This window comes from Vespula vulgaris, chromosome 7 (assembly GCF_905475345.1).
Source record: "Vespula vulgaris chromosome 7, iyVesVulg1.1, whole genome shotgun sequence".
In the NCBI taxonomy this organism is placed as follows: Eukaryota; Metazoa; Arthropoda; class Insecta; order Hymenoptera; family Vespidae; genus Vespula; species Vespula vulgaris.
In genome coordinates this window covers 9,081,465-9,091,338 of record NC_066592.1, presented here as the reverse complement: position 1 = coordinate 9,091,338, position 9,874 = coordinate 9,081,465, and the positions used below count along the sequence as shown (strand labels likewise).

The following is a 9,874-nucleotide window of genomic DNA, read 5'->3' as shown; positions in this document are numbered from 1 at the left end:
TTCTGTCATCTGTGACGTCACGGACCTGTGACAGAAATTACGGCGTTGTTTCGACCATCTGTGACGTCACGGACCTGTGACAGAAATTACGGCGTTGTTTCTATCATCTGTGACGTCACGGACCTGTGACAGAAGTTACGGCGTTGTTTATATCATCTGTGACGTCACAGATCTATTAGAGACGTTACGGCGTTGTTTTTCTATCATCTGTGACGTCACGGACCTGTGACAGAAATTACGGCGTTGTTTCTATCATCTGTGACGTCACCGATCTATTAGAGACGTTACGGCGTTGTTTTTCTATCATCTGTGACGTCACTGACCTGTGACAGAAATTACGGCGTTGTTTCGACCATCTTTGACTTCACGGACCTGTGACAGAAATTACGACGTTGTTTCTATCATCTGTGACGTCACAGATCTATTAGAGACGTTACGGCGTTGTTTTTCTGTCATCTGTGACGTCACGGACCTGTGACAGAAATTACGGCGTTGTTTCGACCATCTGTGACGTCACGGACCTGTGACAGAAATTGCGGCTTTGTTTCTATCATCTGTGACGTCACGGACCTGTGACAGAAATTACGGCGTTGTTTCTATCATCTGTGACGTCACGGACCTGTGACAGAAGTTACGGCGTTGTTTATATCATCTGTGACGTCACAGATCTATTAGAGACGTTACGGCGTTGTTTTTCTATCATCTGTGACGTCACGGACCTGTGACAGAAATTACGGCGTTGTTTCTATCATCTGTGACGTCACCGATCTATTAGAGACGTTACGGCGTTGTTTTTCTATCATCTGTGACGTCACGGACCTGTGACAGCAATTACGGCGTTGTTTCTATCATCTGTGACGTCACAGATCTATTAGAGACGTTACGGCGTTGTTTTTCTATCATCTGTGACGTCACGGACCTGTGACAGAAATTACGGCGTTGTTTCTATCATCTGTGACGTCACCGATCTATTAGAGACGTTACGGCGTTGTTTTTCTATCATCTGTGACGTCACGGACCTGTGACAGAAGTTACGGCGTTGTTTCTATCATCTGTGACATCACGGACCTGTGACAGAAGTTACGGCGTTGTTTCTATCATCTGTGACGTCACGGACCTGTGACAGAAATTACGGCGTTGTTTCTATCATCTGTGACGTCACGGACCTGTGACAGAAGTTACGGCCTTGTTTCGATCATCTGTGACGTCACGGACCTGTGACAGGAGTTACGGCGTTGTTTTTCTATCATCTGTGACGTCACAGATCTCTGAGAGACGTTACGGCCTTGTTTCTATCATCTGTGACATCACGGACCTGTGACAGAAGTTACGGCGTTGTTTCTATCATCTGTGACGTCACGGACCTGTGACAGAAATTACGGCGTTGTTTCTATCATCTGTGACGTCACCGATCTATTAGAGACGTTACGGCGTTGTTTTTCTATCATCTGTGACGTCACGGACCTGTGACAGAAATTACGGCGTTGTTACTATCATCTGTGACGTCATGGACCTGTGACAGAAATTACGGCGTTGTTTCTATCATCTGTGACGTCACGGACCTGTGACAGGAGTTACGGCGTTGTTTTTCTATCATCTGTGACGTCACAGATCTCTGAGAGACGTTACAGCGTTGTTTCGATCATCTGTGACGTCACGGACCTGTTACAGAAGTTACGGCCTTGTTTCGATCATCTGTGACGTCACGGACCTGTGACAGGAGTTACGGCGTTGTTTCTATCATCTGTGACGTCACGGACCTGTGACAGAAATTACGGCGTTGTTTCTATCATCTGTGACGTCACCGATCTATTAGAGACGTTACGGCGTTGTTTTTCTATCATCTGTGACGTCACGGACCTGTGACAGAAGTTACGGCGTTGTTTCTATCATCTGTGACATCACGGACCTGTGACAGAAGTTACGGCGTTGTTTCTATCATCTGTGACGTCACGGACCTGTGACAGAAATTACGGCGTTGTTTCTATCATCTGTGACGTCACGGACCTGTGACAGAAGTTACGGCCTTGTTTCGATCATCTGTGACGTCACGGACCTGTGACAGAAGTTACGGCCTTGTTTCGATCATCTGTGACGTCACGGACCTGTGACAGAAGTTACGGCGTTGTTTATATCATCTGTGACGTCACAGATCTATTAGAGACGTTACGGCGTTGTTTTTCTATCATCTGTGACGTCACGGACCTGTGACAGAAATTACGGCGTTGTTTCTATCATCTGTGACGTCACCGATCTATTAGAGACGTTACGGCGTTGTTTTTCTATCATCTGTGACGTCACGGACCTGTGACAGAAGTTACGGCGTTGTTTCTATCATCTGTGACATCACGGACCTGTGACAGAAGTTACGGCGTTGTTTCTATCATCTGTGACGTCACGGACCTGTGACAGAAATTACGGCGTTGTTTCTATCATCTGTGACGTCACGGACCTGTGACAGAAGTTACGGCCTTGTTTCGATCATCTGTGACGTCACGGACCTGTGACAGGAGTTACGGCGTTGTTTTTCTATCATCTGTGACGTCACAGATCTCTGAGAGACGTTACGGCCTTGTTTCTATCATCTGTGACATCACGGACCTGTGACAGAAGTTACGGCGTTGTTTCTATCATCTGTGACGTCACGGACCTGTGACAGAAATTACGGCGTTGTTTCTATCATCTGTGACGTCACCGATCTATTAGAGACGTTACGGCGTTGTTTTTCTATCATCTGTGACGTCACGGACCTGTGACAGAAATTACGGCGTTGTTACTATCATCTGTGACGTCATGGACCTGTGACAGAAATTACGGCGTTGTTTCTATCATCTGTGACGTCACGGACCTGTGACAGGAGTTACGGCGTTGTTTTTCTATCATCTGTGACGTCACAGATCTCTGAGAGACGTTACAGCGTTGTTTCGATCATCTGTGACGTCACGGACCTGTTACAGAAGTTACGGCCTTGTTTCGATCATCTGTGACGTCACGGACCTGTGACAGGAGTTACGGCGTTGTTTTTCTATCATCTGTGACGTCACAGATCTCTGAGAAACGTTACAGCGTTGTTTCGATCATCTATGACGTCACGGACCTGTGACAGACGTTACGGCGTTGTTACGGACGTTACGGCGTTGTTTCCATCATCTGTGACGTCACGGACCTGTGACAGACGTTACGGTGTTCTTATGGACGTCAGGGACTTCAGACGGACATTACGGCGTTGTTACGGTCGTCACGGACGTGTGACAGACGTTACGGCGTTATTTCGATCATCTGTGATGTCACGGAGCTGTGACAGACGTTACGGCGATGTTACGGACGTTACGGATGTTCGACAGACGTTTCGGATGGTCGAGTGAGGTTACGGCACTCTTACGGACGTAAGACAGACGTTATGGATGTTCGAGTGATGTTACGGCACTTTTACGGACGTTATGTAGTTACGGCGATATTACGGACGTTATGGAAGTTCGAGTGAGGTTAAAGCACTCTTACGGACGTTACAGCGGTTTACTGAAACTATAGCACCTAGAAGAACGGGACCGGACTCATGGGTGAGCTCTCGTTGCGCCCTCTAGGCGGATCTTTTTTTTGTCCAGATCGGACCAATCATGTACGAGTGAAGTCTACAAACGATCTATATATAGTTTGGAAAGTCTTCAGTCAACGCCATCTATGAGTCAATGGAAAATTTTTCCAATCAACTACTTGTACGCTAATGGCGTAATATATAATTGGAATTGAATTATTTCTGGATTTGCAAAGAAAAACAGCAAGACTTGCCGCAGCCAAAAGTATATCAACCGCTTTTATAGCTTCGCAAAAGAAAGAATCATCATCCTGGACAATCAAGAACCAATGGATCAGATTTTCTTTCACCAAAACATTTTTGTATGCATTCAAAAAGGTCAGTTTTTATTTCACGTTGCATGACACACATAGCTATAACTTTTATTAATTTCTTTTTATTGTAGAAGTAAAAGTTACTTCTATGAAAGAATTACGAAACTTCTTAATTTCTGTTATCGTATTTTGTTGGAGATAGTTCTTGATCGATAAAAAAAGAGGCTATACGCGAAGCGTGTGACGTACAGTATGAAGAAAAGAATTGTGAAGCTGTGACAGATGAATGTCCAAAAAATAATCTTTTATAGGACCAAATCTTTCTGTAATAATTGGAGCATTTAAACCCGCAAAAATTGTCGGTATGTTTCCATCGTATATATTTCCATTTTAAACTATGCATTAACTTTCAAAAACCAGAAATAGCTACGTTACTTATTAGGTATTCCCAGAGGTTTGAAAAAACTTGTTTCCTCAAAAATGAAGAGTCTACGGTACACAGAACTTATATATTATATTATATAGAAATCCTTGGAATGCGCCACTTCTGAGTCTATTAAAAGTCTTTACAATCAATTACTTACCATACATGGCAGTAGTGTAATATAAATTTGAATGGAATTATTTCAGGACTTAGAAAGGTATCATAATCGGATATATTTGTAATCGTCTTTAATATGAATGGGTTTTTGATATAATTGTACTTTGGACGGCTCATGCTTCCTTATCGAGTGCCTCTTTGTCAAGAGCTAACAAAGTTTCATTTCAATTTAATCTCGATATCGTTCTTTGTTTTATTTCAATAATCGATTCGTTTACCCTTTCTCTTTCTCTCTCTCTCTCTCTATATATATAGTATATAATACATAACAGAAATGAGTAACTAAGGGTTTACAAAAAAACATTATCATATACGTATTCATATACGCCTCAATGCAATTACGACTTACATCTTGCATCGAAAAATGACAATAGTCGACTATAATTAGTGAATTTCTTAATCAGTGGTATTACATCTTACGTTGATACATTTGTGAAGAGTTTTGTTATCTACGGCCAGTTGAAAGGCATTTTAACTATTAACCGAAGTATTGAAATCTTTTATCAAAAGTCTTAACGTTAACGACAAACGAATAAAAGATTGTATTAGAGTTTAATTCGATATCTTCCATTGTATCTTCCAATATAATAATGTAAAGTTTATTAACGAGAAGTAGAATCATATATCTAATTAAAAATAAACAACTAATAGATTTCGTTCCATTACACAAATGTATATACATACATTTATGCGTACACATTAAAAGTATTGCTAATAAAAAATCAATGGAATTATAGAAAACATTTCATTGTAAATTGATGCCGACAATAACAAATACCCTTCAATAATGTGTAATTTTTTCTTTTTCTATTAAGTATTAATTTCTTTGTTAATCAATTTAAACATTTTTAGTTCATAATGAATTCTATCAATAACAATATCAGATATTTAATTTTGGCTCATTGCAGAAGAAAGGTTGCTCATTACTGTCTACACAATATAATAAACCTCAAGCAATACCCAAGGAAAGACTACAATATACTTTGTGTATGTGTGTGTGGGTGTGTATATTATGTATCTAGTTACGTACATATGTACATATACACATATGTATCTATTTACAAATGTATGTTTGTATTGGATCTTCCAACATTCCACCTCGGTGGTTGCCGAAAGACTGATCTCATACGATATTCGACAGAAAGTAAATAACATAAGTTGTATTTAGATATTTCAGCTTATATAGAAACATATAAACATTGTAATAAGATTTGCTTTGTATACGTCAGCTAGTAAATGGTATAAACATTCTCTTTTTCTTTCAGTGTAATAATATTATATATATATATATATATTAAAATTTTTATAATTTAATTAGTTAATTAATCAAAATCAAAAAATAAAAGAAAGCAACAGGAATACAAAAATACGAGACCTCATCGAAAACTCCGTTTGTTAGGACAGACGTCCTTCCTCGTAAACAATGAACTTTCATCTCTCTCACTCTCTCTCTCTTCCTCGCTCTATTTTGCTATTTTTTTCTTAATTTTTCTGTATGCACGTGTACGCGTATGTACGTAATACGTATATGCCTTTCAACAAATGTAATATCGTTTGGTATCGATATATTTTATATATAGAAAGATCGTCGACGATCGAACGTGATGCGTGTACCTGATCGTGACACCCTTATTTCAATATTGTAAATTTAATTTGTCAACGAGGTATAAATTCTATATTCATTTAAATACACATACCTTGATATGTGTATGAATAATGCATATTAATCATAATACGCATTAAATGACACGTTTAAATGAAATCCCACATTAAAATTTACATTGTACTAGATACATATACTACATAAGAACAAGAAAGCAAAATTGAATATACCAAGATACTTTATTCTTCTTCTTCTTCTTCTTCTGCATATTATTGTTGTTGTTATTATTGTTATTATTATCCTTATTGTATTTAGAAATCTATCATAATTGAAGATATTGGGAAATAAAGATGAGATTTCTTTCTTATTCTTCTTAACTGTTTTTTTTTTTCTTTTTCTTTTCTTTTATATGAATAATAAGAAATATAAGGTATCATAATCAGATACATATGTAATCTTCTTTAATTTGAATGGGTTTTTGATATAATTGTACTTTGGACGCCTAATGCCTCCTTATCGAATGCCTTTTTGTCAAGAGCTAACAAAGTTTCTTTTCAATTTAATCTCGATATCGTTCTTTGTTTTATTCAAATTCTCGATTCGTTTACCCTTTCTTTCTCTCTCTCTCTCTCTCTCTCTCTCTCTCTCTCTCTCTCTCTCTCTCTGTATATATATATACATATTATATATATATATATATATATATATATATATATATATATATATATATCTGTATATATCTCAATCTGTATCAGAAATAAACTCAGGGTTTATAAAAAAACATTATCATATACGTATTCATCTGCGTATCAATGCAAATACGACTTACATCTTGCATCGAAAAATGACAATAGTCGACTATAATTAGTGAATTTCTTAATCAGTGGTATTACATCTTACGTTGATACATTTGTGAAGAGCTTTGTTATCTACGGCCAGTTGAAAGGCATTTTAACTATTAACCGAAGTATTGAAATCTTTTATCAAAAGTCTTAACGTTAACGACAAACGAATAAAAGATTGTATTAGAGTTTAATTCGATATCTTCCATTGTATCTTCCAATATAATAATGTAAAGTTTATTAACGAGAAGTAGAATCATATATCTAATTAAAAATAAACAACTAATAGATTTCGTTCCATTACAAAGATATATATACATACATTTATGCGTACACATTAAAAGTATTGCTAATAAAAAATCAATAGGATTATAGAAAACATTTCATTGTAAATTGATGCCGAAAATAACAAATACCCTTCAATAATGTGTAATTTTTTCTTTTTCTATCAAGTATTAATTTCTTTTTAATCAATTTAAACATTTTTAGTTCATAATGTATCAATAACAATATCAGATATTTAATTTTGGCTCATTGCAGAACAAAGGTTGCTCGTTACTGTCCATACAATATAAGAAAATCTCAAGCAATACCCAAGAGAAAGACTACTGTATACTTTGTGTATGTGTGTGTGGGTGTGTATATTATGTATCTAGTTACGTACATATGTACATATACACATATGTATCTATTTACAAATGTATGTTTGTATTGGATCTTCCAACATTCCACCTCGGTGGTTGCCGAAAGACTGATCTCATACGATATTCGACAGAAAGTAAATAACATAAGTTGTATTTAGATATTTCAGCTTATATAGAAACATATAAACATTGTAATAAGATTTGCTTTGTATACGTCAGCTAGTAAATGGTATAAACATTCTCTTTTTCTTTCAGTGTAATAATATTATATATATATATATATATTAAAATTTTTATAATTTAATTAGTTAATTAATCAAAATCAAAAAATAAAAGAAAGCAACAGGAATACAAAAATACGAGACCTCATCGAAAACTCCGTTTGTTAGGACAGACGTCCTTCCTCGTAAACAATGAACTTTCATCTCTCTCTCTCTCTCTCTCTTCCTCGCTCTATTTTGCTATTTTTTTCTTAATTTTTCTGTATGCACGTGTACGCGTATGTACGTAATACGTATATGCCTTTCAACAAATGTAATATCGTTTGGTATCGATATATTTTATATATAGAAAGATCGTCGACGATCGAACGTGATGCGTGTACCTGATCGTGACACCCTTATTTCAATATTGTAAATTTAATTTGTCAACGAGGTATAAATTCTATATTCATTTAAATACACATACCTTGATATGTGTATGAATAATGCATATTAATCATAATACGCATTAAATGACACGTTTAAATGAAATCCCACATTAAAATTTACATTGTACTAGATACATATACTACATAAGAACAAGAAAGCAAAATTGAATATACCAAGATACTTTATTCTTCTTCTTCTTCTTCTTCTGCATATTATTGTTGTTGTTATTATTGTTATTATTATCCTTATTGTATTTAGAAATCTATCATAATTGAAGATATTGGGAAATAAAGATGAGATTTCTTTCTTATTCTTCTTAACTGTTTTTTTTTTTCTTTTTCTTTTCTTTTATATGAATAATAAGAAATATAAGGTATCATAATCAGATACATATGTAATCTTCTTTAATTTGAATGGGTTTTTGATATAATTGTACTTTGGACGCCTAATGCTTCCTTATCGAATGCCTTTTTGTCAAGAGCTAACAAAGTTTCTTTTCAATTTAATCTCGATATCGTTCTTTGTTTTATTCAAATTCTCGATTCGTTTACCCTTTCTTTCTCTCTCTCTCTCTCTCTCTCTCTTTCTCTCTCTGTATATATATATACATATTATATATAATATATATATATATATATATATATATATATATATATATATATATATATCTGTATATATCTCAATCTGTATCAGAAATAAACTCAGGGTTTATAAAAAAACATTATCATATACGTATTCATCTGCGTATCAATGCAAATACAACTTACATCTTGCATCGAAAAATGACAATAGTCGACTATAATTAGTGAATTTCTTAATCAGTGGTATTACATCTTACGTTGATACATTTGTGAAGAGCTTTGTTATCTACGGCCAGATGAAAGGCACTTTAACTATTAACCGAGGTATTGAAATCTTTTATCAAAAGTCTTAACGTTAACGACAAACGAATAAAAGATTGTATTAGAGTTTAATTCGATATCTTCCATTGTATCTTCCAATATAATAATGTAAAATTTATTAACGAGAAGTAGAATCATATATCTAATTAAAAATAAACAACTAATAGATTTCGTTCCATTACAAAGATATATATACATACATTTATGCGTACACATTAAAAGTATTGCTAATAAAAAATCAATAGGATTATAGAAAACATTTCATTGTAATTTGATGCCGAAAATAACAAATACCCTTCAATAATGTGTAATTTTTTCTTTTTCTATCAAGTATTAATTTCTATTTAATCAATTTAAACATTTTTAGTTCATAATGAATTCTATCAATAACAATATCAGATATTTAAGTTTGGCTCATTGCAGAAGAAAGGTTGCTCGTTACTGTCTACACAATATAAGAAAATCTCAAGCAATACCCAAGAGAAAGACTACTGTATACTTTGTGTATGTGTGTGTGGGTGTGTATATTATGTATCTAGTTACGTACATATGTACATATACACATATGTATCTATTTACAAATGTATGTTTGTATGGGATCTTCCAACATTCCACCTCGGTGGTTGCCGAAAGACTGATCTCATACGATATTCGACAGAAAGTAAATAACATAAGTTGTATTTAGATATTTCAGCTTATATAGAAACATATAAACATTGTAATAAGATTTGCTTTGTATACGTCAGCTAGTAAATGGTATAAACATTCTCTTTTTCTTTCAGT

At 35.1% G+C, this 9,874-nt stretch overlaps 2 long non-coding RNA genes across 3 annotated transcripts; one reads left to right on the top strand and one right to left on the bottom strand.

Moving 5' to 3' along the window:
* Positions 1-380: 380 nt before the first annotated feature.
* LOC127064988 (uncharacterized) lies at positions 381-3,447 on the bottom strand. The gene is made up of 6 exons (XR_007781882.1): positions 3,098-3,447; positions 2,355-2,948; positions 2,106-2,305; positions 1,761-1,860; positions 1,316-1,464; positions 381-819 (listed from the first exon to the last, which is right to left on the bottom strand). It is a non-coding gene; the product is annotated as an uncharacterized LOC127064988 (long non-coding RNA).
* Positions 3,448-3,715: 268 nt separating this feature from the next.
* LOC127065332 (uncharacterized) lies at positions 3,716-5,700 on the top strand. 2 transcript variants are annotated; one of them, XR_007782003.1, is made up of 3 exons: positions 3,716-3,913; positions 4,052-4,211; positions 4,292-5,700. It is a non-coding gene; the product is annotated as an uncharacterized LOC127065332 (long non-coding RNA). The 2 variants fall into 2 exon arrangements; XR_007782002.1 differs by having other exon boundaries at positions 3,981-4,211.
* The last annotated feature ends 4,174 nt before the right edge of the window (positions 5,701-9,874 follow it).